The following is a 27,940-nucleotide window of genomic DNA, read 5'->3' as shown; positions in this document are numbered from 1 at the left end:
AAATTTGGCTCTGGTCTCAAGGAACCTGACGAATAAACTGATGTTTATTTTTTTATTTTTTATTTTCGTGTGTCCAAATGGCGGGGTGCAAGTTTTTCAATTGGATGCCTCTTTGTCAGTTTGCGTGTCTCTAACCTACCGAAGTTATCCCAGTGGGGAAAGGAGAGCTGCGTCATATTGATCCTGATGACTCCTCACATCGTTGAGAGGTGAAAGCTAAAGCAGAGTGAATATATCGGTCGTCCCATCGGAATTCGATTCCGCCGTCTCTCGGTTTCCAAATACGCGCTTTACAGCTAGACCATCGGTCCCGATGATAAGTAAATAAAGCTACTGCACTGCACTGCTTGCACACAGTGAAGGGGGTCCGAATGTAACGCGGGCGGCAGCAAGCGTGGGCGGTGCACGCGAGACACAGGACATCCTTCTTCGCGGACTGGTATGTGCCCGCTGCAGGGCTGCTGCTTGTTATTCCGAAGCGCGTGGGACACAGCAGAGCACGTCACAGCACACCACGGCACTGTACAGCCGCCCACTCGAGCAGACGCACACAGATCGTGCTCTGTGGGCGCCGCACGTTACTGCAACGCAGAGAGGAGGCGGGCGTCTGTTGCCTGGGGAGCACATTGAATCAGCCGTGATGGACGTTCAGGAGTAACTGGACAGCTTACGGAGCAAAGTGAGACGTCCAAGGCACAATTATTCGTTAGAGAGTTCTGGAAAGTATTTTCAACGTGCTAGGCAAAACTCAAATTGGCGACACTGCTGTTTTCAGTATTAGGAGCAAGGTACCCTTTTTATACAGGCACAATGAAATCACTTCAATGTGCAGGAGACAATTCCAGCTATACTTGAACTTCCAATGTTTACATAATCACAATTTGCAACACAACAGCCGGCCTCTGTGGCCGAGCGGTTCTAGGCGCTTCAGTCCGCACTGCTGCTACGGTCGCAGTTTCGAATCCTGCCTCGGGCAGGGATGTGAGTGATGTCCTTAGGTTAGTTAGGTTTAAGTAGTCCTAAGTCTAGGGGACTGATGACTCTAGATGTTAAGCCCCACAGTGCTTAGAGCCATTTGAAACATTTTTTGCAACACAAGAGACGTGCGCGCGCGCGCGCGTGTGTGTATGTGTGTGTGTGTGTATGTGTGTGTGCGCGCGTGCGTGCGCGCGCGCGTGTGTGTGTGTGAGTGTGTCTGTACTACAGCGTGCGGACATATTTACTTGTCCATTAAATTTACACCACACGATCCAAGTATGACTGATAGAATGACTTCACCAGGACAGTGAGAAATTCAGAACTTAAAAAACGATGCAACTGACGGGATTCTTCTCTGGAGCAACTTTCCAGATTCCGGAACTGGGGAAAAAATATATTAACAGAACTTCCACCACTTTTTTGCCCTGATGATGATTTCATCTCTAGTGTAGATGAACTTCAATAAAAAACAGAAGAACGCAATGGTGCTATTCTGAACGAAATATTAATAATTATTTAAATAAAAATATATTTTAATGTAACACCTTTTTATGTCGGACTAAAAAGTGTAAAAATTATTTCCACCAGCCCCATACAAATTCCTAACCCACACAGATAATTCTCAAAATTACTGATTTTGGGTTGTAATAGCTATCAAAATACGAGTACTTGTCAGATTTATAAGAAGAAACTTGTGATGCATGCATCAGATAATGGTTAGGGGGTGAACTATTCATCCATCAATTATGCATTGCAAGCACACCATGTTTTCCCTTGCAAATATGACAAGTATTTTCGTAGCTACTAAAAATTTACACTCACAAATCTTCAGGGCTATCTGTATGTGCTTAGGAATCTGTATAAGGGTGGGAGAAATAATTTCATACTTTTTAGTACGATTTAAACATGTGTTATATTAAATATTTATTTTTATTTAAATAATTATTTCCTGCATTTCATTCTTCTGTTTGTTAAATTTTTCAATCGAATTCAAACATCTTGGTGAGATTACAACAGAGTCATGTGGAGAATTTCTGGTTATCTTCACATGAGTCAATCAATATGTTGGTTCCTTCTACTTATATCTTGCGAAAAGACCATAGAGGGATTGGAACTCACACTGAGGTTTACCAGCAATTCTTCTTCCAGCGAACCATTCGCGGCAGGAAAACTCAGAAATAGCAGTGGTACACAAAGTACCCTCCACCACACACAAGATAGGAAAGCGACTTAATATTGCCCTATCATCCAGTTCTGAACTATGCTGAAAGTTTCAAGTCTCTCATTCAACGGGATGTTAATTTAAAACCAATTGCAAATTTAGTATCAAACAGACAGACAGAAAAGAGAGCGAGTTAATAAAAATGTAGGAAAATGAGTCATGCCTATAACATATTTGTTTGAAACTGCTCCATGCGTCCCTGCGTCATGCTTGTATACCACCTCTTTTCTTCACTACCAACAGTGCTAAGGGGTCCTAATGTCGTAGTAATCTTTTTCCAGGTTGCAAAGTGATGTGTGTGCCCAGTTTGGTAGAAAGTACTTCAGGTGCTAGAGGTGTGTCTACAAATCGAATCCACTGTCACAGACTTTCTGCAGCAGGTAATTTACGCATATTGCGTCTGTAGGGCCTACGAAGCTATCTGCTAAACACAGACATCGTGCACGACCTTCAATTCTATAGATGGTGCTCTGCCTTATGCTACGTTGTAACCCCGTTTCCACCCGCGCCCCCTCCCCTATTGCAGGTAGGTGGTTCTTACCCCAACGTTACTACACTGTCATCCATTTCTGAGCTATGTCTAAAATTTGAAGTCTATAACTAATCATGAAGTTAGTTTAAAATAAACAGAATAATGGAAAATTTGCAAAATTTGTACCGAACTAATAGACAAACAAGAAAGCGACTTAGTAACAACGTGTTAAAATTCACCTGGAATAAGACTAGAACAACGTGTAATCTACACTTCTAAAAGGAATAAATGCCTGATAAAATCGTGAAATGATGATGATGATGATGATGATGAATACAAGACTGTAGTGCTTTATACACATTTTCGTTGATTTATGTCTGTTCCTAATTTTTGAGCTACTTTGAGGGCCTTTAAAGAATGTCGTCAGAAGCACATTTTCTGTTCCTCCTTTGTTGTATCAACTGTGCTATATGTTCGAGAAACAGTTGTATAGATTTCCTGGTTTTACTAAATTAAATGTAAATAACGTTTGTCGTGGCAACAGTGGCGTAACAATCCATGACACTATAGACTCATTTCGTTGATTAAGGTGTCAGTGGGCCCTAGTAGCCAAGGTTTGATTAGAGAGGAATGTCAGAGCTTTTTGTATGAGCCGGTCTTCTGACAGTGTCTTGTCGCGTACTCACTAACCACTGGTGCTAAGTCGCTCCGGCTTGGCCTCCTGGCTGGTAAATGGCTGCTAAGCCTCCTACCTACTAAATGGCTGCTAACTGCATGTATTGCTCGGTAATGTGATTTACCCTCTTAGCTGTACGCAACCATCAGTAATTCCTGGCTTTAGTTTGTCATCGGGAAGAACAGAATCGCAAAATTTGGGGAACACGTGAATGTGACGATGCATTTTTTTTTTATTAATAGTGTTGTAGCACCTGGTGCATTATTGAACCTGGTGCTCATCCCGACAAAGATCTGCGTTCACTTGAGTACTCTCGAGTGAACACGAGACCGTTGTTCAACCAACTGCTGTGGACAAATACTGAAATTTTGTTATTAATAAATGGTTCGAATGGCTCTGAGTAGTATGGGACTTAACATCTGAGGTCATCAGTCCCCTAGAACTTAGAACTACTTAAACGTAACTAACCTAATGACATCACAAACATCCATGCCCGAGGCAGGATTCGAACCTGCGACAGTAGCAGGTGCGCGGTTCCGCACTGTAGCGCCTAGAACCGCTCGGTCACCACGGCCGGCTTGGTTTTAACAGCTGGGTCCAAATTTCTGTCACACAATCCAGTTTGGTTTGCTGTCGTTTCTGTATGTCGTTGAGCCAAATGCCGGTATGGATCCTTTGAAAACGACGTGGCCGCTTACCTTTACCATCCTTGTCTAATGCGTGCTTGTAGTATGTTAAACTCTACCTTTTCTTTCACCGTGTAGCGTACGGAACATACCGTCCCATACGGATATGCTTGGTAAGTACAGGTCACGGAACTAAATCTTAAGTCACGAGCAGAACGCCATCACTCAGCGCTCTAAAATAGGCGGAAGTACCACGGACTGATGAGTCAAGTGCCAATTGATACAAGGTTAATGTGAATGAAGATAAGCGTGGTAGGACTAGGGTAGGGATGGTCTTATTCGAAGCGGTGTATCGAGAAATTTGCCATTTGACTCAATGCACTGGCCAAAGGAGCAGTGTGCGTCTGTCGTTGAAACCTACTTTTGTAACGGCCAGTCGAACGCCGTGTAGGGTACATTTCGTGCACGCTTCAATATTGCAGCCTAAAGTCCTGTTATTTCCAGCAACCGATTGTTTCGTGTGTGGACACCTTCAAGGGGCTGAAATGGTGCAAATAAGAATAATGGTGTTACCATCGTCCGTGAGATCATCACAGAACATCGAATCAGTGAGACTCATTTTTGCCATCTCATAGGCGTCCGGCAAGCGAGCATGCAGCTGCACTACGAATTTCTGATCATTCCGTGAGGTGAATTCTTCTTCATAACCTACATATCCACGCCAAACAAGCTGCGTGTGAACTCAAGGAATGCGATTTTATTGCCCCAGAGAGAATAAAAGAAAACATTTGGCTGAATAAACATAACACGTGCTACTGGAGTGCTCGTAGTGTCACAGTATTTGAGAGGGCCCTTCATTCATAACATGTAACTGGTGTGCTTTGTCGAGGATCCTTAATTTTTTGAAGAAAGCTGTGAATTCTAAGCGGTTTGTCAAAACTGTTGACAGCTTTCTTTGGTCGGCCGTGAGTAAAATGAAATTTAGGATGTGGGGTTTCAGCAAGATGGGACCATGCACACACAGCGCCAAATGTAACACGTGTTCTTGGGTAAAATTCCCCAGGTGCCCGGTGCGGGGTAGGGGTGGGGTTCTCCGTGGCCTCGCAAACGTCCGAGTTCGCGGCTTTCGACTTTTTCTTATGAGGATATCTAAAATCCACATTTTACACCGATCGTCCAAGGACCTTGCACTGCTGAAGCAGAGTATTCGCCAATAACAGCCCGCTTACGCTATGGTTAAGAGTGACGACCGAAATGGTTCTAATGGTTCAAATGGCTCTGAGCACTATGGGAGTTAACTTCTGAGGTCATCAGTCCCCCAGAACTTAGAACTACTTAAACCTAACTGACCTAAGGACATCACACACATCCATGCCTGCGGCAGGATTCGAAACTGCGACCGTAGCGGTCGCGCGGTTCCACACTAAAGCGCCTAGAACCGCTCGGCCACACCGGCCGGCGACCGAAATAGACTTCGATTTAATAAGTGCACTGGCTGGACGTCTTCTGACTGGTTTGATGCGAACCGCCACGTACTTCTCTCCCTAGCCAACCTCTTCATCTCACAGCAGCGCTTCCAATCTACTTCCTCAATAATTTTCTGGATGTATCCCAATGTCTGTCTTACTCTACAGTTTTTACCATCTACAGTTCCCTCTAGTACCATCGAAGTTATTCCGTGATGTCTTAACAGATATCCTGTCATCCAATAACTTCTTCTTGTCAGTTTTTTCCTATAGGCCTTTTCTCGCCAATTCTGCGTAGGCCATCCCCATTCCTTACCTCAGCAGTCCATCTAATTTTCAGGACTCTTCTGCAACGCCACATCTCAAGTGCTTCGATTCTCTTCTGTTCCGGTTTTTCCATAGTCCACTTTTCACTACCATTCAATGCTGTGCTCCAAACATACATTCTCAGCAATTTCTTCCTCAAATTAAGGCCTATGCTTGATATTAGCCCTTTTTGTCAGTGATAGTCTGCTTTTATGTCCTCCTTGGTCCGTCCGCCATCGGTTATTTTGTTGCGTAGGTAGTAGAATTCTTTAACTACATCTATTTTGTGATCACCAATCCTGATGTTAAGTTTTTCGCTGTTCTTATTTCTGCTACTTCTGACTACTTTCGTCTTTCTTCGATTTACTCTCGGACCATATTCTGTACTCATTAGAATGTTCATTCCATTAGCAGATATTGTAATTCTTTTTCACTTTCACTGGGGGCAGCAACGTCATCAGCGAATATTATCATTGATATTCTTTCACCTTGAATTGCAGTTCCACTTTTGTACCATTATTTTATTTACGACAGTGCTTCTTAGATATATAGGTTTAACAGCAGGGGCGAAACTCTACATCCCTATCTTACACATTTTTTACTTCGAGCACTACGTTTTTGGTTTTCCACTCTGATTGTTCCCTCTTGGCACTTGTAAATATTGTGTATTACCTGTCTTTCCCTATAGCTGATCCCTATTTTTCTCAGAAATTCGAACATTTTGCACCATCTGACATTGTCGAACGGTTTTTTCTACGTACACAAATTCTATGAACGTGTCTTGATTTTTCTTTAGTTTTGCTTCCGTCATGAACCGCGATGTCAGAACTGCCTCTCTGGTGTGTATACCTTTTCTAAAGCCAAACTGATCACCTTCTAACTCATCCGCAATTTGCTTCTCTATTCCTCCGTATATTGTTCTTGTCAACAGGCTAACTTCGATGCATGAGACGTTAAGCTGATTGTGCGATAACTCTCGTACTTGTTGGCTCTTGCAAACTTCAGAACTGTGTGGATGATATTTTCCCGAAAGTCAGATGGTGCATCGACAGACTCATACATTCTACACAGTATCGTGAATAGTCGTTTTGTTGCCATGTACCCCAATGATTTTAGAAATTCTGATTGAATGACAGCTATCACTTCCGCCTAATTCGATATTAAGAAGGTTTTCTGGTATAGAAGTTTCAAATTTTTGTGGCATATTTCGGTAACTTATGTTATGGAGAACATGTGGGCGAAATCGTTTTGCCCGCAAGATACTGCCTATAGCGGAAATACACGATTATCGGACGGGCAGTACCGCGTCCTTGAGCGGCTAGGGACGATGCTGGAAAGCAATCGGACCGGTACACTTAAAACTCAAACGAGTCGATAAATTGGCTGATCTAGAGGCTTTTCTCCAAAACCTACATATCCGGTAAAGAAGTAGTCGAAATTGCAAACACTTTGGCTACAATTATCTTCAACGGCGGCTTCATGGGACTCGCACAGACAGTGAATGTCAGTGGCATTCAAGTTGGCAACACGACGTTCGAATTTTGCAGAAGGCACAACGCGGACTGCCTTGTACGCTCAGAGCACTTCTCGTCTACGGCCAATAAAGGAGCCAGGTCTGCGGCCCGGACGGAAGCGGTGCACGCCTAGATTTACGAGATGGAGGAAGGCGTACTGCGTGCTCCAGGCATCGCAGACTGATGGTAAGTTCCAAAAGATCGACGAAAGCGCTTCCCAAAACTTTAAGCGCGATTTCGTAAACATCACATTTTTTTGCTGAGTGTTTGGATTGCCAAAAAATTACTCGACCGATTTTGATGCCTCTTAGCTGTTTTTGTAGTGAATTGAACTGGCTGTCTAAAAAATAAACAATTTTCAAAATATGGATTTTTTATGTAGGTACGTCTGAATTCCCAAAAAAGTGGATTTTTTTTTACTTTTTTGAATTAGTCGCCATTTTGTGGTAAAATGACATTTTTTTCACTTTTCAGAGGGTCTGACCATACCTACACTCACATATTGTAATAAATTTTTGGTCTGGTCTGTTTCACACCACCCAATTACCTGAACCAGGTCCACCCGCCTATCGGTGTAGGACGTGCTTTACGATCTTCAGTGCCATTTTGTTTAGTAACCCCTTAATATTTCTGGACAAAGAAAATTTAATGCAGGTGAAAAATAGACGAATAAAGTGATATAAGCATTATTTGACTTATCTTGTGATTTCACCTCAAAAAAATGTTGAAAATGAGCTAAATATTGGACCTCTGGATGAGAAAACCCCCTTAAGTCTTCCAAAGCTCTTTCAGATTCTGACTCTAATACTGGATTCCCTGTATCTTCTATTCCGCTCCTGTTTCTTCTTCTATCACGCCATCAGACAAGTCTTTCTCACATAGAGGCCTTCAATGTACTTAACATGGGATTACCACTGCACTCTTAATGTTACCACCATTGCTTGTAATTTTATCGAAAATCATTTTTTACCTTTCCTGCTCTTCCTATTTATTTCATTCGTAAGTGATTTGTAGTTCTTTGTTCCTCAAATTCGCTGAACATTTTTGTACTTACTTCTTTCATCGATCAACTGAAATGTTTCTTCTGTTACCCACGGCTTCTTCGCAGCTAGATTCTTTGTACCTATGTTTTTCTTTTAATTTCTGCGATTGCCCTTTTCAAAAAAGATGTCCATTTCTCTTCAACTGAACTGCCTATTGAGCTATTCCTTATCGCAGTAACTACAGCCTCAGATAATTTCAAGCCTATCTCTTTATTCCTTAGCACTCCCGTGTTCCACTTCCTTGCTCATTTACTCTTCCTGATGATTCTCTTAAACTACAATTTATTCTTCACCACTGCTAATTTGCGATCTGAGTCTATATAGCTCTTGGGTGCGGCAGTGTCTGATTTCGGAATCTCTGCCTGACCATGATGCAATCTAGCTGAAATCTTTCCGTATCTCCCGGCATTTTCCAGGTATATCATCTCCACTTGTGATTCGTGAACCGAGTATTCTCTATTACTAGATCTTTTTTTTTTCAGAACTGAGTTAGTCTTCCTCTTCTCTCACTCCCCATACCAAGCACATATTCTCCCGTAACCTTTTCTTCTAGTCCTTCCCCTACAACCACATTCCAATCCCTCATGACTATTACATTTTCGTCCTCCTTACGGACAGAATTACCCGTTCAGTATCTTCATATACTTAATCTCTTCATGTTCTGCTTTTGACGTTGCATTTATATCTGAATTATCGTTGTTGGTGCTGGTTTACTGTCGATTTTAAGAACAACCCTATCACTAAACTATTCATAATGACTCACCCTCTGCACTACTTCCTGATCGTAACGAATCCTACTGCCGCTACGCCATTTTCTGCCGCTGTTGATATTAACCTATACTCATCCGACCAGAAATCTTTGTCTGATTTCCATTTCACTTCACTGACCCCCCTCCCCATTACATTTAGATTGAGCCTAGGCATTTCCGTTTTCAGATATCTTAACTTCACTACCACATTCAAACTTTTGACATTCCGCGCCCCGAGTCGTAGAACCTTATGCTTTCATTGGTTATTCAGTCTTTTTGTCATGGTCACCTCCCCCTCCCGGACATCGAATAGGGGACAACTGTGGATTCTTTTGCCAATGGTGGGGTCATCTTGTCATTTTTTTCATTTACGGGCTACGTGTCCTGTGGATAGACGTTATTTGTCTTGAATGCAGTGGTTTTTACATTGCCTACCGCATCCGCGTTCCGTTGGTCATTGCTGATTCTTCCGCCTTTAGGTACAGTTTCCCACCCTGAGGACAAGAGTGCCCTGAACCTCTGCCCGGGAAAGTCTTCGGTCGCTATGCTGGTGATTTTTATTCAAAATTTAAATGGTAGCGAGGTTTGAACCCGGGACCGAAGACATATTGATCACTAATAAAAGACACTACCCCTAGACCACAAAGAAGAATTAAGATCATAAATAGTTGTTCTTTTGTATAGCTGACCTTTCAAATCTTCAAGTGTGGTAGCCGCACATTTTGTAGCATACGAGTCGGAAAAACACATGATGCAAAGCATTTACTTTCCACTTGGGTACTGTTTAAACCAGCTTAGGTACCCTTGTTTGGGGAATGTGGAATAGGACCAAGAGGGTTCTGAGAGCGGTTTTTAAAAAGCTGCCTTGGGTCGCTTGTGAGGTCCGTACCGACACGAAAGTGGCACTATACACTATGCTGAGTCGTATCTGAGTTGGAACCAAATTAACGTTTTATAAGTGTTATAACTGTTGCGATATCGGCAGCGTGTCACTGGTCCAGCTCAGCGGAGTACAGAGGATACGGGCTGCTCGGTTGCGAGCCGCTGCAGCTCGTGACTGCTGTGTTACTCTGCCTGAGCCGTGAGTCATCTGTTACGGCTCTACAGCTCTGTGTGACGCGTGTGCACGGAGGCGCAATGTTGGAAATAGTTTTTTCTGTGATTCACTTTCACAAATCGGAGGGAACTGGGCTTCTACGAGTAAAGTAATGTTTAATCACCACACGAAATTCTTCTTCGTCCATTTTTTGACAAATATCGACTTCCTTGATTCACACGAATGCCAAACACAAAGAAATAGACCAATATGGCTGAAACTTGGTGTGCATTCTTTCCAAAGATGCTACTAACTAAACGTGACCTCGATACGTGCCGGTGCTGCCATCTCTCGGACTTTGCACGGACTTTTCAAACGCCCCTCGTAAGAGCTAATAAAATAACTAACGCATTATTTTTATGAGCTTCCATGCTTCGGTTCCCTACTCTTCTCTGCGAGTAGTATGTTTCCAAGCCAAGAATACAAGAGAAGATTAAAAAATTTATATTTTACAACTTTTACAAAAGAAGAATTTAATTTTAGACTGACATGGGAAACGATCGGACCTTGTTTGCAATGTATCACGTACGTTAAATCCGTTTGACTTAGCGGTAAGTAGATTGTCCACGATGTATTCCAAACTGAAATGCCAATTGAAGATTTTTTCTTTAGAGATGAAACATTTGCAACTCTGCAAGGCAATTTCAAGCGCTGTACCACCAGAACGTTTTGTAGTAGCACTAGTTACCTCTGAGGAGCGTGTTCACTAGATTTTCTATGGTTTCACCACATCGCCTAAAACAGATGCTGTGATAGTTCCTGCGAAAAGGACGCAGCCAATTTGCTTCCTTATCCTTGCACAATACGACTGTCTGTTGCATATCTAATCATCTCATCCGCGATGGAAAATGGCTCTGAGCACTATGGGACTTAGCATCTGAGGTCATCAGTCCCGTAGAACTTAGAACTACTTAAACCCAACTAACCTAAGGACATCACACACATCCATTCCCTAGGCAGGATTCGAATCTGCGACCGTATCGGTCACGCGGTTCCAGAATGAAGCCCCTAGAACCGCTCGGCCACTCCGGCCGGTTCCGCGATGGACGTCAAACCCTTTCCTTCCTTTTGTTCATTCGAGAATGGAGAGACCCATTTGTTCTTCGGGGGGTTATGAGTGTATCTAATATTTCGATGAATCATAACTCGCCCTATCTACAGATCTGAGACATCGCGTATGTAGCACAAATACTTTAAAACAAAATGAATCAGTTTCTGATAATTTTTCAGATTACGCCTAGTTGGAGCATTGGCGAATATGAACTGAAACACAGAAGTACGTAACAGTGTACAATGGTTTTTGCGTTTCCTAATAATCACAGCGAGGTACGATGTCTTACATACTCACGTAGTAAAGGTAATTGAAGAAATATTCTGCTTCGTATTATATCCAGTTCAGGAGTCAACTCTGTTATTACATTCACCAGTACAATCTACTCTTACTTGCCGCTGATTAAGACGTTCTCCCACCGCTCGTAAAGTGATGGAATGACACGAGGTTTCTCGATATCAACTAGGTAGCAACAAAATACACCTTCCTCCTTTATTTCGTAGACAGATGACACTAAATGTTGTGCTGACTCCATACAGACTGACCGGACTATTTAGTACAAGGATTATTATACAAATTATTAAACATTTCCATAATATTTGTGCATTAGTAAAACAATTTGGTTTCAGTTACACCAAGACAAATAACGCAAGAGATTAGGCTACAGCTTCCTTTCACCGATTGTGAAATAATATGTTTGTGTTGATGCCACTGCCATTATTGAGTTCTGCTGTGTAGCAGAAAGCCTCGGGTCTTCGACCATCTGCCTAATGCTGCAACTTCTCTGTATACTACAGCATCATCCGCGAAAAGCCGCATGGAACTTCCGAAACTATCTATTAGGTCATTTATCTATATTGTGAAAAGCAAGGGTCCCATAACACTCCCTTGTGGCACGCCAGAGGTTACCTTAATGTCTGTAGACGTCTGTCCATTGAGAACAACATGCTGTGTTCTGTTTGCTAAAAACTCTTCAATCCAGCCACACAGCTGGTCTGATATTCCGTAGGCTCTTACTTTGTTTATCAGGCGACAGTGCGGAACTGTATCGAACGCCTTCCGGAAGTAAAGGAAAATGGCATCTACCTAGGAGCCTGTATCTAATATTTTCTGGGTCTCATGAACAAATAAAACGAGTTGGGTCTCACACGATCGCTGTTTCCGGAATCCATGTTGATTCTTACAGAGTAGATTCTGGGTTTCCAGAAACGACATGATACGCGAGCAAAAAACATGTTCTAAAATTCTACAACAGATCGACGTCAGAGATATAGGCCTATAGTTTTGCGCTTCTGCTCGACGACCCTTCTTGAAGACTGGGACTACCTGTGCTCTTTTCCAATCATTTGGAAGCTTCCGTTCCTCTAGAAACTTGCGGTACACGGCTGTTAGAAGGGGGGCAAGCTCTTTCGCGTACTATGTGTAGAATCGAATTGGCATCCCGTCAGGTCCAGTGGACTTTCTTCTGTTGAGTGATTCCAGTTGCTTTTCTATTCCTTGGACACTTATTTCGATGTTAGCCATTTTTTTCTTTTGTGCGAGGATTTAGAGAACGAACCGCAGTGCGGTCTTCCTCCGTGAAACTGCTTTGGAAAAAGGTGTTTAGTATTTCAGCTTTACGCGTGTCATCCTCTGTTTCAATGTCATCATCATCCCAGAGTGTCTTGATATGTTGTTTCGAGCCACTTACCGTTTTAACGTAAGACCAGAACTTCCTAGGATTTTCTGTCAAGTCGGTACATAGAATTTTACTTTCGAATTCACTGAACGCTTCACGCATAACCCTCCTTACGCTAACTTCGACATCGTTTAGCTTCTGTTTGTCTTCGGTTTATTGGGAGGATTTTAGGGAAGTGCGGTTCACCTGTAAAATAAGCAGCATACAGGTCGCTGGTGCGACCTGTTCTCGAATGACTGGGATCCGTACCAGGTCGGACTGAAGGAAGACATCGAAGCAGTTCAAGGCGGGCAGCTAGATTTGTTAACGGTAGGTTCAAACAACACTTAAGTGTTACGGAGATGCTTCGGCAACTCAAATGGGAATCACTGGAGTGTGGACAACGTTCTTTTCGTGAACCGCTATTCATAAAATTTAGAGAGACAGCATTTGAAGCTGACTGCCGACAGTTCTACTACCGCCAACGTACATTGCACGTAGGGACCACGAAGATAAGATACGAGGAACTAGGGCTCATACAGTGGCATACAGATAGTCAGCCGCGCGGGATTAGCCGAGCGGTCTGAGGCGCTGCAGTCATGGACTGTGCTGCTGGTCCCGGCGGAGGTTCGAATCCTCCCTCGGGCATGGGTGTGTGTGTTTGTTCTTAGGATAATTTAAGTTAGGTAGTGTGTAAGCTTAGGGACTGATGACCTTAGCAGTTAAGTCCCATAAGATTTCACACACATTTTTTTTTTTTTGAACAGATAGTTATTTTTCCATCGCTCTGTTTGCGAGTGGAAAAGGAAAGGAAATAACTAGTAGTGGCACAAGGTATCCTCCGCCATGCAGCGCACAGTGGCTTGCGGAGTATTTATATAGATATATAGAACTGCCAGGAAATCTTTTCTGAAAGTATTTGTCTAGACTGCAGCATTTTGTGGAAGTGAAACATGGACGATAGGTAACTCAGACAACAAGAAAATACAAGCGTTTGAAATGAGATGCTACAGAAGAATGTTGAAGACTGGATGGGTATATCCAATAACAAATGAGGACACACTGAATTGAACTGTGGAAAAAAATAATTAATGGCAGAACTTGTCAAAAAGAAAGGAGCGATTGGTTGGACAATTTCTGAGGCAGCAGGGAGTCGTCAGTTTGGTAAAAAAGACCAAGGCTTGAACACAGTGAGGGGGTTCACATGAATGTAGGTTGCGTTAGTTAAGCAGAGATTGAGAAGCTTGCACGTGATAGACTTCCATGCAGAGCGGCATCAAACACCATCTGAGTGAAAACCTTCACCACCACTACAACAACAGGATTGTATTTGGAGTGAGTAAATAGATTATTTAGACACTATGCGATAGAATGAAACGCACGAAATCTGTTGTGTGAACGAAAAACAATGAGGAAGCCGTGGATGAAATTGGACCTGATTGAGACTCAGATGATCTGTCAACTTGACACCTCGTAGATTTGTGCGGAAATGACTGAAGTATGCGACCATTTTCTCACCCGCCTGTGTCAGAGAGAGGTTTATTTCATTACAGTTTAGGTACACACGACGCACAGTCACAGACGTACCGGAAGAGATGACCAGTGGCTGCAGCGACGTCGTAGGCGATACAGGCTGGTCTCGGCCAGGCATTCAGGCCCAGTCACGGTCTCAGGTCTACTGTCCGTGTTCGCGGTTCGCGGCCTCTTCTGCACGACGTTGCAATTCATGCTTCCCTGTGGGCTGCCTCATCCACTATTAGGTCATTGCTCGTTACTACACTCCTGGAAATGGAAAAAAGAACACATTGACACCGGTGTGTCAGACCCACCATACTTGCTCCGGACACTGCGAGAGGGCTGTACAAGCAATGATCACACGCACGGCACAGCGGACACACCAGGAACCGCGGCGTTGGCCGTCGAATGGCGCTAGCTGCGCAGCATTTGTGCACCGCCGCCGTCAGTGTCAGCCAGTTTGCCGTGGCATACGGAGCTCCATCGCAGTCTTTAACACTGGTAGCATGCCGCGACAGCGTGGACGTGAACCGTATGTGCAGTTGACGGACTTTGAGCGAGGGCGTATAGTGGGCATGCGGGAGGCCGGGTGGACGTACCGCCGAATTGCTCAACACGTGGGGCGTGAGGTCTCCACAGTACATCGATGTTGTCGCCAGTGGTCGGCGGAAGGTGCACGTGCCCGTCGACCTGGGACCGGACCGCAGCGACGCACGGATGCACGCCAAGACCGTAGGATCCTACGCAGTGCCGTAGGGGACCGCACCGCCACTTCCCAGCAAATTAGGGACACTGTTGCTCCTGGGGTATCGGCGAGGACCATTCGCAACCGTCTCCATGAAGCTGGGCTACGGTCCCGCACACCGTTAGGCCGTCTTCCGCTCACGCCCCAACATCGTGCAGCCCGCCTCCAGTGGTGTCGCGACAGGCGTGAATGGAGGGACGAATGGAGACGTGTCGTCTTCAGCGATGAGAGTCGCTTCTGCCTTGGTGCCAATGATGGTCGTATGCGTGTTTGGCGCCGTGCAGGTGAGCGCCACAATCAGGACTGCATACGACCGAGACACACAGGGCCAACACCCGGCATCATGGTGTGGGGAGCGATCTCCTACACTGGCCGTACACCACTGGTGATCGTCGAGGGGACACTGAATAGTGCACGGTACATCCAAACCGTCATCGAACCCATCATTCTACCATTCCTAGACCGGCAAGGGAACTTGCTGTTCCAACAGGACAATGCACATCCGCATGTATCCCGTGCCACCCAACGTGCTCTAGAAGGTGTAAGTCAACTACCCTGGCCAGCAAGATCTCCGGATCTGTCCCCCATTGAGCATGTTTGGGACTGGATGAAGCGTCGTCTCACGCGGTCTGCACGTCCAGCACGAACGCTGGTCCAACTGAGGCGCCAGGTGGAAATGGCATGGCAAGCCGTTCCACAGGACTACATCCAGCATCTCTACGATCGTCTCCATGGGAGAATAGCAGCCTGCATTGCTGCGAAAGGTGGATATACACTGTACTAGTGCCGACATTGTGCATGCTCTGTTGCCTGTGTCTATGTGCCTGTGGTTCTGTCAGTGTGATCATGTGATGTATCTGACCCCAGGAATGTGTCAATAAAGTTTCCCCTTCCTGGGACAATGAATTCACGGTGTTCTTATTTCAATTTCCAGGAGTGTACAACCCAATATCATATTCTGGTATTCTTTAAGGGCACAGTTACGAGAGCTTTTAACAAGTAATACAACACTTTTTCTGAAAGCAGGTTCGTTTTATTCAGGATTCCGATACGACATGTTATTCTCGCTCTTCGGGCAACAAACCCTGTTTTTAAACATAATTTTCGTTCTGTGAGACGGCCTTACGCCACCTTTCTGGGAAGTCCTGTATGCCCCAATGGTATCACACTACTTGTCGATGTGAGAGCAAACGTCTTACTGCTTCAATAACCTCCTCGTCATCCACATACTCCGTCCTGTAGACTGAATTCTTCATTGGGCCAAACGGAAGTCTTCTGTCAGGCCGCGAGGAACCTGGTGAGCAGACACCTTTGGCTTCTCCAACTAGTGGACGAGTGTGTTAACACTACCAACAGACGTCCAGTTGAGCGGCGAGGTGTTTGGTCGTGATCCGTCGATCCGCACTTGCCAACACTGCAGGAGTGACAGCTGTGTGTCGCTGGCCGGCATGCGGGACATCCGACAGGTTTGCGCGACCTTGTTGCGATGATGACAAACGCCTCGCCCGATGACTCATCGTGCTTTTGTTCACTGCCAGGCCTCCCTAAATACTCTACAATGAATCGAGTGATATGTGTAGTGATTAACGAACTGGACTTGCGTTTGGTAAGACTGCGGTACAAGTTCCCTCCCTGCGCTACAAGTTCCCTCCCTGCGATACTAATTTAGGTTCTACCTTATTTCCCTGAATCGCGCCGGGCGGGGTGGCCAAGCGGTTCTAGGCGCTACAGTGTGGAACCGCGCGACCGCTACGGACGCAGGTTAGAATCCTGCCTCGGGCATGGGTGTGTGTGATGTCCTTAGGTTAGTTAGGTTTAAGTAGTTCTAAGTTCTAGGGGACTGATGACCCCAGAAGTTAAGTCCCATAGTGTTCAGTCCCATTTGAAACCCTAAATCGCGTTAGGTGGTAGTTACTTAAACGAGGCTGCGGCCGATTTTCTTCCCCATTCTTCCTCAACTGTTGCTCTGTCTCTACAAAGGATAGTGAAATTGTTTTAATTATGGGTTAGGAGAAATAACGCTAAGTAATCCTAGTTTTGACATCTTGGGTTGTCGGGTGTTCTGCCGGATGTCAGCGTCGTACTTGCACAATATTTCGGTCACCTGAGACTCAGGTCGCACCTGATGAAGGTTACGAGCTACGTGACCGAAATATCGTGCAAGTACGACGCTGATATCCGGCAGAACACCCGACAATCCAAGATGTCATTAGATCGCCGGGAAAGCCTGAAGAGTTAAATCAAAGTTTTGTTTATTTGCGGGTATACGCCTGCCGTCCAGGTGGGCATAGAATTTCCCTCACCACACTATCACTATGACGTCGGCGGGAAGTTGAAATCCATCCTAGCTTTTTATTTGTCCATCATTACTTCTAGAGACTTTTCGGATCATGTCGAATCTATGAGTCACTAAATAATGGATTCAAATTTACTGGGTTGATCTGCACAAAATAGAGCTTCAGTACTAGAATTGTCGGGTGACGGCTTGCTACTTGATGGCAACGATCTATCTCTGTGAAAGCGGGCTGCAGCTCGCATTTCTGCAGCGCTGGATTCATACGCTAGAGCAAGTACGTCGCAGAGTAAACAGAGTCCGTACTCCATACGGCGCGCGCGCACACACACACACATACATATTGTGCATCCGCCCCGCCATCGCAAACATAACTTGCGGCGTTCCGCTAACTGTGTCTCTGAAAGGCATTCCACGCTCAGCTGCTTGAAGCTGCGTATGTTATGCGCAAGGTCTGCCGAAAGAAATATGACAATGACTGACAAAATGTGAGGTAGAGAATTCGCTGTGTCATGCAGCTCTGTAACGTCTTTGTGTCTCTGCAGTTGATACACACACATTCAACTGCAAACCAGCGTGAAAAATGTTGTCGGAACAAGACAATAGCGGGCAGGGATTGGCAGAGAATATCGAGCAGAGTAATAACGAAAAACTTCGGCAGTGGGCGGAAGTACAATCACCGAGGGACGGAGACCGCGCTGTGTGATGGCAGATCGGGCTTTACGGTGGTGTGGTTTGTCGAGTCATATTGCTGCAGTTCCGACACTGAAGGCAGACGAAGTGTTCAGGGTTCAAATGGTTCAAATGGCTCTGAGCACTGTGGGACTTAACATCTGAGGTCATCAGTCCCCTAGAACTTAGAACTACCTAAACCTAACTAACCTAAGGACGTCACACACATCCTTGCCCGAGGCAGGATTCGAACCTGCGACCGTAGCGGTCGAACGGTTCCTGACTGTAACGCCTAGAACCGCTCGGCCACAGCGGCCGGCAGTGTTCAGGGTATACTGCACGAAGTCTACTATGAAGAGTGTGCCAAATGTACGAATATACTATTACGTGGGTGAGCTGCGGATGAGATACTCGATTGCTGCCCTTGTTGATAATAATCGACTGAGTTAGTACGACCGTTTTCACATTCTAAAGTGACAGGCGCCACTATGTGTCCAATATTTCTACATTTCTCGACGGTATATTCAGACACTGAGGTTTCTTTATTCTGCTTGCGGGCTTCAGATAATATTTTTTGTGAATAGAACTGCTAGTGGACAATTTGAGCGTGCTGTTCTCTCTTTATTTGATATATTGGCAATAACAAGAGCTATATCAGATCTCATTCGAACAACTCAACGTTGTTTGTGCTTTTGATCTAATCTCATTGTGCAGTTTATTGCTTTTTTTTTCTTATTGACATATTTTTCTTCTTCAGACACCAAATTTTCCATGGACTTTCTTCTAAACTTTCTCAAACTTGAGTCCTTCAAGTTATGTCCGTGTAATGTCTTTCAATATAATTTGTGGACTCCATTACGCATCTGCTCGATAATGTGTCTAAAGACGCATCTCGATCAGACAAAGCCTTTCTGACGAATGAAAATGATGGCCGCGGCAGGTTTCTCTCGGTTCTGATACGAGATAAATATCACTTGCTGCCAGATTTGGATTGTAAGGTGGAGGCGGATATACACGGAATTTTATGGTTACATCAAGTACTTTTATTTTTGTTCCCCTGCATGCCAACCGTGATACAACCACATTATTTTCAGGACTTTTTCCTTGAATTACTTGCAAGGCACTCACGTCGCCTGTGTTATGAGAGTTGTGGTGCTGTGGCAGTCTGCCGTCGCGTTGGACCATCCACAGAGCTAAAAGTGCATTCGCCCTCTCTGATGAAGCGTCGGTGAAATAGTCAGAAATATGACATAGCGATGTGCACCTACTGCGTCTAGTGTCACAACAGTTCATGATGATTTGTCTTTTAAACGTAATGCGATACAAAATCAGTTTACTAATAAAGACAGCTGGGGATTATACAGGATTTCTATCTCCAACAGCCGGCCGGAGTGGCCGAGCGGTTCTAGGTGCTTCAGTCTGGAACCGCGCGACCGCTGCGGTCGCAGGTTCGAATCCTGCCTCGGGCATGGATGTGTGTGATGTCCTTAGGTTAGTTAGGTTTAAGTAGTTCTAGGTTCTAGGGGACTGATGACCTCCGATGTTCAGTCCCATAGTGCTCAGAGCCATTTGAACCATTTTTTATCTCTAATGAGATACCCGCTACCACATAAGTTACTGCTCATCTTACTATACGTCTAGCGAACATAATTTCAAGCAAAATTGAACTACAGAAAAAGTGTAAACAAAATACTGTAGTGTAGCTGCTATTGTTACACCTATTGTAAAACAGGTGACTATAAAGGAAATGCTTCGGTGGTGAAAGGAGAACGAAACGCGGACTACGGACAAATGGAAACGTGAAATGTGGCTCGACTTGATAGTTTTATGCTGTTCTCTACCAGCGGACGGGTTTACGTTTTGAGCACACCGTGTAAAGCGTGCTAAGTAGACAGTCTTTTTCCACGCACGAAGGTACGCCGTCTTACGGTAATTTTCAATGTATCTTACGGAGCCATTGAAAGGGAAGGAAATTGGTAAGATCTTTTATATTATTTTTGAGGAACCATGTTTATTACGAGACGATAATAAAGTAACACAGTTGAAAATGATCGAGATACGTTTGATGGCCACGAGGATTGTAATGAAACGTTTATTGAACTCAAACACTCCAGTTGCCAATTATATTTTATGTTATACATGGTTTTATTCACATAAGCGGTTGTGCGCCAGTTACGTGTAATTTTCAAGCGAATGAAGTGGTTGTGCAGAGGACAGCACGGTCATATAATAAAATGCATACATTGGAATGACATCGGTGTAAGCTGAAGTAAAAATTTGTCAACTGGAAAAAAATTTTATTTGCACTACTGGCCATTAAAATTGCTACACCACGAAGATGACGTGCTACACACGAGACATTTAACCGACAGGAAGAAGATGCTGTGATATGGAAATGATTAGCTTTTCAGAGCATTCATACAAGGTTGGCGCCGGTGGTGACACCTACAACGTACTGACATGAGGAAAGTTTCCAACCGATTTCTCTTACACAAACAGCAGTTGACCGGCGTTGCCTGGTGAAACGTTTTTGTTATGCCTCGTGTAGGGAGGAGAATTGCGTACCATCACGTTTCCGACTTTGATAAAGGTCGGATTGTAGCCTCTCGCGATTGCGGTTTATCGTATTGCGATATTGCTGCTCGCGTTGGTCGAGATCCAATGACTGTTAGCAGAATATGGAATCGGTGGGCACAGGAGGGTAATACGGAACGCCGTGCTGGATCCCAACGGCCCCGTATCACTAGCAGTCGAGATGACAGGCATCTTATCCGCGTGGCTGTAACGGATCGTGCAGCCACGTCACGATCCCTTAGTCAACAGATGGGGCGTTTCCAAGACAACAACCACGTGCACGAACAGTTCGACGACGTTTGCAGCAGCATGGACTACCAGCTCGGAGACCATGGCTGCGGTTATCCCTGACGCTGCATCACAGACAGGAGCGCCTGCGACGGTGTACTCAACGACGAATCTGAGTGCACGAATGGCAAAACGTCATTTTTCCGGATGAATCCAGGTTCTGTGTACAGCATCACGATGGTCGCATCCGTGTTTGGCGACATCGCGGTGAACGCACATTGGAAGCGTGTAATCGTCATCGCCATACTGGCGTATCACCCGGCGTGATGGTATGGGGTGCCATTGGTTACACGTCTCGGTCACCTCTTGGTCGCATTGACGGCACTTTGAACAGTGGACGTTACATTTCAGATGTGGGGTCAACAGAAAGGTCCGATCTTACTCGTCGGCTTTGACCCGTGACGTAAGCGTGTTGTGGTGTGTGACGTCATTACGGCGCGGAAAACCTAATACATGGTTTGATGTACTCTTGTTTAAAGAACATGTATACGTAATATGAAGCAATTTGATGAACATATTGATCTGTAGCGTAGCCCACTTGAGGTTAGGTTGGGAGTTTTTTTTTTGGAATGCGGCCGCGGCAGCGGCCGCCTATGATTCGAAAATATTGATTTGACACTAATGAAGCCTGTGGGGGGATGGGGGGGCACTGCAGACTCCCCCCACCGCATAACGACATATTTAGTTTCTCCCCACCCAAAAACCCCCAATTTCCCACGCTTGTCCCGTTACAGTCATTAGGCTTTTTGTGAAACTTGTGTATTTCAGTGTTTACAATACGTATTCGATGTTTTTATATCCGCCATATTGGAATTGTTGTTTATGGTCGTTTCCGCGGTATTTGTGACGTCATGGGTCAAAGCCGACGGGTAAGATCGGACGCTTCTGTATTTCCTCAGATGTGTTACAACCCGTGGCTCTACCCTTCATTCGATCCCTGCGAAACCTTACATTTCAGCAGGATAATGCACGACCGCATGTTGCAGGTCCTGTACGGGCCTTTCTGGATGCAGAAAATGTTCGACTGCTGCCCTGGCGAGCACATTCTCCAGATCTCTCACCAACTGAAAACGTCTGGTCAATGGTGGCCGAGCAACTGGCTCGTCACAATACGCCAGTCACTCCTCGTGATGAACTGTGGTATCGTGTTGAAGCTACATGGGCAGCTGTACCTGTACACGCCATCCGATCTCTGTTTGACTCAATGCCCCGGCGTATCAAGACAGTTATTACGGCGAGAGGTAGTTGTGCTGGGTACTGATTTGTCAGGATCTATGCACCCAAACTGTGTGAAAATGTAATCAGATGTCACTTCTAGTATAATATATTAGTCCGATGAATACCCGTTTATCATCTGCATTTCTTCTTGGTGTAGCAATTTTAATGGCCAGTAGCGTATGTTCTCCTCTGCGAGAGGCTTTGGCAGGCCTCGGATTGGAGAGGATATTTCGTTTCATGCCATGCAGCAAGGATGCCCTATTTTAACACATTTTAACCTATTTTAATCTCAGTTATGCATCCTTTATGGACTCACATTTTCATGTACATACATAGGTTTTTTTTTTCTAAGAATTTCTGTTAGTTCAGTTTTGCTTTCCTTATGTTAGCAATGAGGATTTATAATTTTGCAGATTCGCCTGAAGATGGGACACTGGTCCTGAAACCGCCTTGTGCTTTCTTTTTTTAGACGTAAGTATTTTTACAACTGTAGCGGATTCAACCATTGATGATGCACAACAGTTGAGGATGCCTCGTACAAGAGAAATGTGCTTCGTAAAATTCTCGAGGAATCAGCTTGAACCGGTCTCGCAGCAAAGTTCTGGATAGTCTTTTGAGGTTAACCCCGCCGTAGGATGTTCATCTGCGAGCCGCGCCTAGCCTAACAAGATGTGCTGGTAGCGGAGATGAGAAGCAGCTCGTTCTCGACTCGTTCAGCCCGTGTAGCCCGCACGTTGGCTGTAACGCAGTGAGACGGCGGCAGTGGAGTGGAGTGGGTGAGTCATGCCTGGCGGGCTAAGTGGGCCGCGGAGCCGTGGCAGGCGTCGCGGGCGACGCGAGCGCCAAGACGAGCGAGGCGCTAACGAGCGGCGGCGGCTGCGGCCACCTGCGGCCGCACAGTGCGACACCGACGCCGACCCGGCCGCGGCCACATCCTCATTGCGGGCAATCTGCGCCGGCGCCGGCGCCGCTGCCAACACGTGTCCGCAGGAAGCGACGCCGACCTCGCGCGCTCACAGCTTCACACTTCCCGCTGCCGCCCGGCGCGCTGCTCAGCACGTTCGACACGAGCGACTCTCTGGTCAAAATCGATTACTCGTGGCGCGTGCGCCTTTCGTCCCACTGTGCAAATCAGCAACCGACCACGTCGCGAATGTGTCTGTTGTTGTTGTTGTGGTCTTCAGTCCTGAGACTGGTTTGATGCAACTCTCCATGCTACTCTATCCTGTGCAAGCTCCTTCATCTCCCAGTACCTACTGCAGCCTACATCTTTCTGAATCTGTTTAGTGTATTCATCTCTTGCCCTCCAATACTAAATTGGTGACCCCTCGATGCCTCAGAATATGTCCTACCAGCCGATCCCTCCTAGTCAAGTTGTGCCACACACTTCTCTTCTTCCCAATACTATTCAATACCTCCTCATTAGTTATGTGATCTACTAATCTAATCTTCAGCATTCTTCTGTAGCACCACATTTCGAAAGCTTCTATTCTCTTCTTGTCTAAACTACACTCCTGGAAATGGAAAAAAGAACACACTGACACCGGTGTGTCAGACCCACCATACTTGCTCCGGACACTGCGAGAGGGCTGTACAAGCAATGATCACACGCACGGCACAGCGGACACACCAGGAACCGCGGTGTTGGCCGTCGAATGGCGCTAGCTGCGCAGCATTTGTGCACCGCCGCCGTCAGTGTCAGCCAGTTTGCCGTGGCATACGGAGCTCCATCGCAGTCTTTAACACTGGTAGCATGCCGCGACAGCGTGGACGTGAACCGTATGTGCAGTTGACGGACTTTGAGCGAGGGCGTATAGTGGGCATGCGGGAGGCCGGGTGGACGTACCGCCGAATTGCTCAACACGTGGGGCGTGAGGTCTCCACAGTACATCGATGTTGTCGCCAGTGGTCGGCGGAAGGTGCACGTGCCCGTCGACCTGGGACCGGACCGCAGCGACGCACGGATGCACGCCAAGACCGTAGGATCCTACGCAGTGCCGTAGGGGACCGCACCGCCACTTCCCAGCAAATTAGGGACACTGTTGCTCCTGGGGTATCGGCGAGGACCATTCGCAACCGTCTCCATGAAGCTGGGCTACGGTCCCGCACACCGTTAGGCCGTCTTCCGCTCACGCCACAACATCGTGCAGCCCGCCTCCAGTGGTGTCGCGACAGGCTTGAATGGAGGGACGAATGGAGACGTGTCGTCTTCAGCGATGAGAGTCGCTTCTGCCTTGGTGCCAATGATGGTCGTATGCGTGTTTGGCGCCGTGCAGGTGAGCGCCACAATCAGGACTGCATACGACCGAGGCACACAGGGCCAACACCCGGCATCATGGTGTGGGGAGCGATCTCCTACACTGGCCGTACACCACTGGTGATCGTCGAGGGGACACTGAATAGTGCACAGTACATCCAAACCGTCATCGAACCCATCGTTCTACCATTCCTAGACCGGCAAGGGAACTTGCTGTTCCAACAGGACAATGCACGTCCGCATGTATCCCGTGCCACCCAACGTGCTCTAGAAGGTGTAAGTCAACTACCCTGGCCAGCAAGATCTCCGGATCTGTCCCCCATTGAGCATGTTTGGGACTGGATGAAGCGTCGTCTCACGCGGTCTGCACGTCCAGCACGAACGCTGGTCCAACTGAGGCGCCAGGTGGAAATGGCATGGCAAGCCGTTCCACAGGACTACATCCAGCATCTCTACGATCGTCTCCATGGGAGAATAGCAGCCTGCATTGCTGCGAAAGGTGGATATACACTGTACTAGTGCCGACATTGTGCATGCTCTGTTGCCTGTGTCTATGTGCCTGTGGTTCTGTCAGTGTGATCATGTGATGTATCTGACCCTAGGAATGTGTCAATAAAGTTTCCCCTTCCTGGGACAATGAATTCACGGTGTTCTTATTTCAATTTCCAGGAGTGTATTTATCGTCCACGTTTCACTTCCATACATGGCTACACTCCATACAAATACTTTCAGAAACGACTTCCTGACATTTAAATCTATACTCGATGTTAACAAATTTCTCTTCTTCAGAAACGCTTTCCTTGCCATTGACAGTCTACATTTTATATCCTCTCTACTTCGACCATCATCAGTTACTTTGCTCCCCAAATAGCAAAACTCCTTTACTACTTTAAGTGTCTCATTTCCTAATCTAATTCCCTCAGCATCACCCGACTTAATACGACTACATTCCATTATCCTCGTTTTGCTTCTGTTGATGTTCATCTTATATCCTCCTTTCAAGACACTGTCCATTCCGTTCAACTGCTCTTCCAAGTCCTTTGCTGTCTCTGACAGAATTACAATGTCATCGGCGAACCTCAAAGTTTTTATTTCTTCTGCGTGGATTTTAATACCTACTCCGAACTTTTCTTTTGTTTTCTTTACAGCTTGCTCAATATACAGATTGAATAGCATTGGGGAGAGGCTACAACCCTGTCTCACTCCCTTCCCAACCACTGCTTCCTTTTCATCTCCCTCGACTCTTATAATTGCCATCTGGTTTCTGTACAAATTGTAAATAGCCTTTCGCTTTCTGTATTTTACCCTTGCCACCGTCAGAATTTGAAAAAGAGTATTGTAGTCAACATTGTCAAAAGCTTTCACTAAGTCTACAAATGCTAGAAACGTAGGTTTGCCTTTCCTTAATCTTTCTTCTAAGATAAGTCGTAGAGTCAGTATTGCCTCACGTGTTCCAACATTTCTACGCAATCCAAACTGATCTTTCCCGACGTCGACTTCACCAGTTTTTCCATTCGTCTGCAAAGAATTCGCGTTAGTCTATGACGTTAATTATCTATAGACTGTGCCGAGTGCCGAGTTCTAAATTTCTGAACATGACGCATCCTGCGAATGCACAGGGACATGGTGCTATGCTGGAGTCTGCTGACACAGGAAGTTATAACCTATTCTGGTCGAGCTCACTCCTGTTATAGAAATGGATTTTGTGCTTTCGTCTGTTCTTAATATGTATTATGTTTTCAGAATGAGATTTTCACACTGCAGCGGAGTGTGCGCTGATATGAAACTTCCTGACAGATTAAAACTGGTCCGGCACACAGTTTTAATCTGCCAGGAAGTTTCATATCAGCGCACACTCCGCTGCAGAGTGAAAATCTCATTCTGAAAACATCCCCCAGGGTGTGGCTAAGCCATGTCTCCGCAATATCCTCTCTTCCAGGAGTGCTAGTGCCTGCAAGGTTCGCAGGAGAGCTTCTGTGAAGTTTGGAAGGGAGGAGACCAGGTACTGGCAGAATTGAAGCTGTGAGGACAGGTAGTGAGTCATGCTTGGGTGTCTCAGATAGTAGCGCACTTGCCCGCGGAAGGCGAAGGTCCCGAGTTCGAGTGTCGGTCCGGCACGCAGTTTTAATCTGCCAGGAAGGTTCGCATTATTATGTTGTTTGCTTTGTTTTCATGGCACACTGAAAAGTTTCCCAAGGTCTTGGTATTTTTTCGTGGTACTGTTCTCCAACAAGAGAGACGATGTATCTAAAGCAAAACGTATTTCCGTTTTTCAGAGAAAAAAGCTACACTAGACATAAATAAGAACGAAAATAGGTAAACGTGTTTCATCGAAAATTATTTCATCAGTGAAAAAATCAGAGTTATTGGACGAGAAAAATAATTTTTGTTGTTACTTGGCACTTGGCAAGAAAAAAAAAAGTTCTAATGTGTGTGAATTCCTAAGGGACCAATCTGCTGAGGGCATCGGTCCTCAGGCTTAGACACTAATTAAACTAACTTACTCTAAGAACAACACACACACCCATGCCCGAGGGAGGACTCGAACGTCCGACGGGAGGGGCCGACTTGGCACGAAAACAAGATACAAAGAACAAAGCAAAAATATCCTATTTACTAGTTTCTACACATTGTATGATCTGTTTCCAAGTTTATACTTTCTCGACAAAAATAAATGTATATGTTCTGAAATATTTGGATGACACTTTTCTTATTCTTTCAGTTCTCAGGAGTGTGAACAATTTACCACACGACCTTAGACAAGAATTTGCACTGTGAATTCTGCTTTGGTCATTGATAATCTCTGTTGTCAGTGCTTGTTCACACATTTTGTTACTATTTTTCGAATTTCCCTTAGAAAGGATAGTCCGTCACACCCTCACATTCATTCTTCAGATGCGAAACTTTGACAAGAGCGTCTACTATGAATTCTGCTTTGGTCATTAATAATCTCTATTGTCATTGCTTATTCCTATATTTTGTTACTACATTTAGATTTTTCCCTAAAAAGGATAGTCCACCACAGGCGCACTTTCACCATTCAGATGCCAAGCTCAAACGCAGATAGCTTTCACAAAATCAGGAACTTCGACGCTGACGTGTAAACGAAAATGACCACCCAAAACGGACGAGAATCAGTCCTGGAATAAAACGCCAGAGGCGCTGCAGTAGACCCACTTGTCTCTCGAATAGTCACTTGATACAAGAAAGCCGATTGTGTAAAAGGGCTTTACACGCTGAAACATTCGCGCTGTCAGTCACAGCGTGGGCTTCTCATATCCTCTAGTACCGAATGCTAATTCATTTGATTTGTTTTAGCACAAGGACTTACGTATTAAGTGTCCAGTATATCGGTATGTTTCCCATCATGCTGTAAACACATTTCCATACGCCTCCGTGTTCTGCCTGTGTAGGTGGGTGCCAACTAAATATTTCCACCCTGAAGAGAAAGTAGGTGACTGAAATTTCTTGAGAAGGTCCTTTCGCAGCGAAAAACGCCTTTAATGACCGCCACCCCAATCC

The 27,940-nt window shown here is 45.4% G+C and overlaps 1 protein-coding gene across 5 annotated transcripts in view; it reads right to left on the bottom strand.

Moving 5' to 3' along the window:
• LOC126235694 (G protein-activated inward rectifier potassium channel 3-like) overlaps positions 1-27,940 on the bottom strand; it is a 690,709-nt gene that overhangs the window by 205,091 nt on the left and 457,678 nt on the right. The window lies entirely within an intron of this gene.

This window comes from Schistocerca nitens, chromosome 2 (assembly GCF_023898315.1).
Source record: "Schistocerca nitens isolate TAMUIC-IGC-003100 chromosome 2, iqSchNite1.1, whole genome shotgun sequence".
Taxonomy (NCBI): Eukaryota; Metazoa; Arthropoda; class Insecta; order Orthoptera; family Acrididae; genus Schistocerca; species Schistocerca nitens.
Note: the sequence above shows the minus strand (reverse complement) of the source record. Positions and strands in the feature narration are given on the sequence as shown.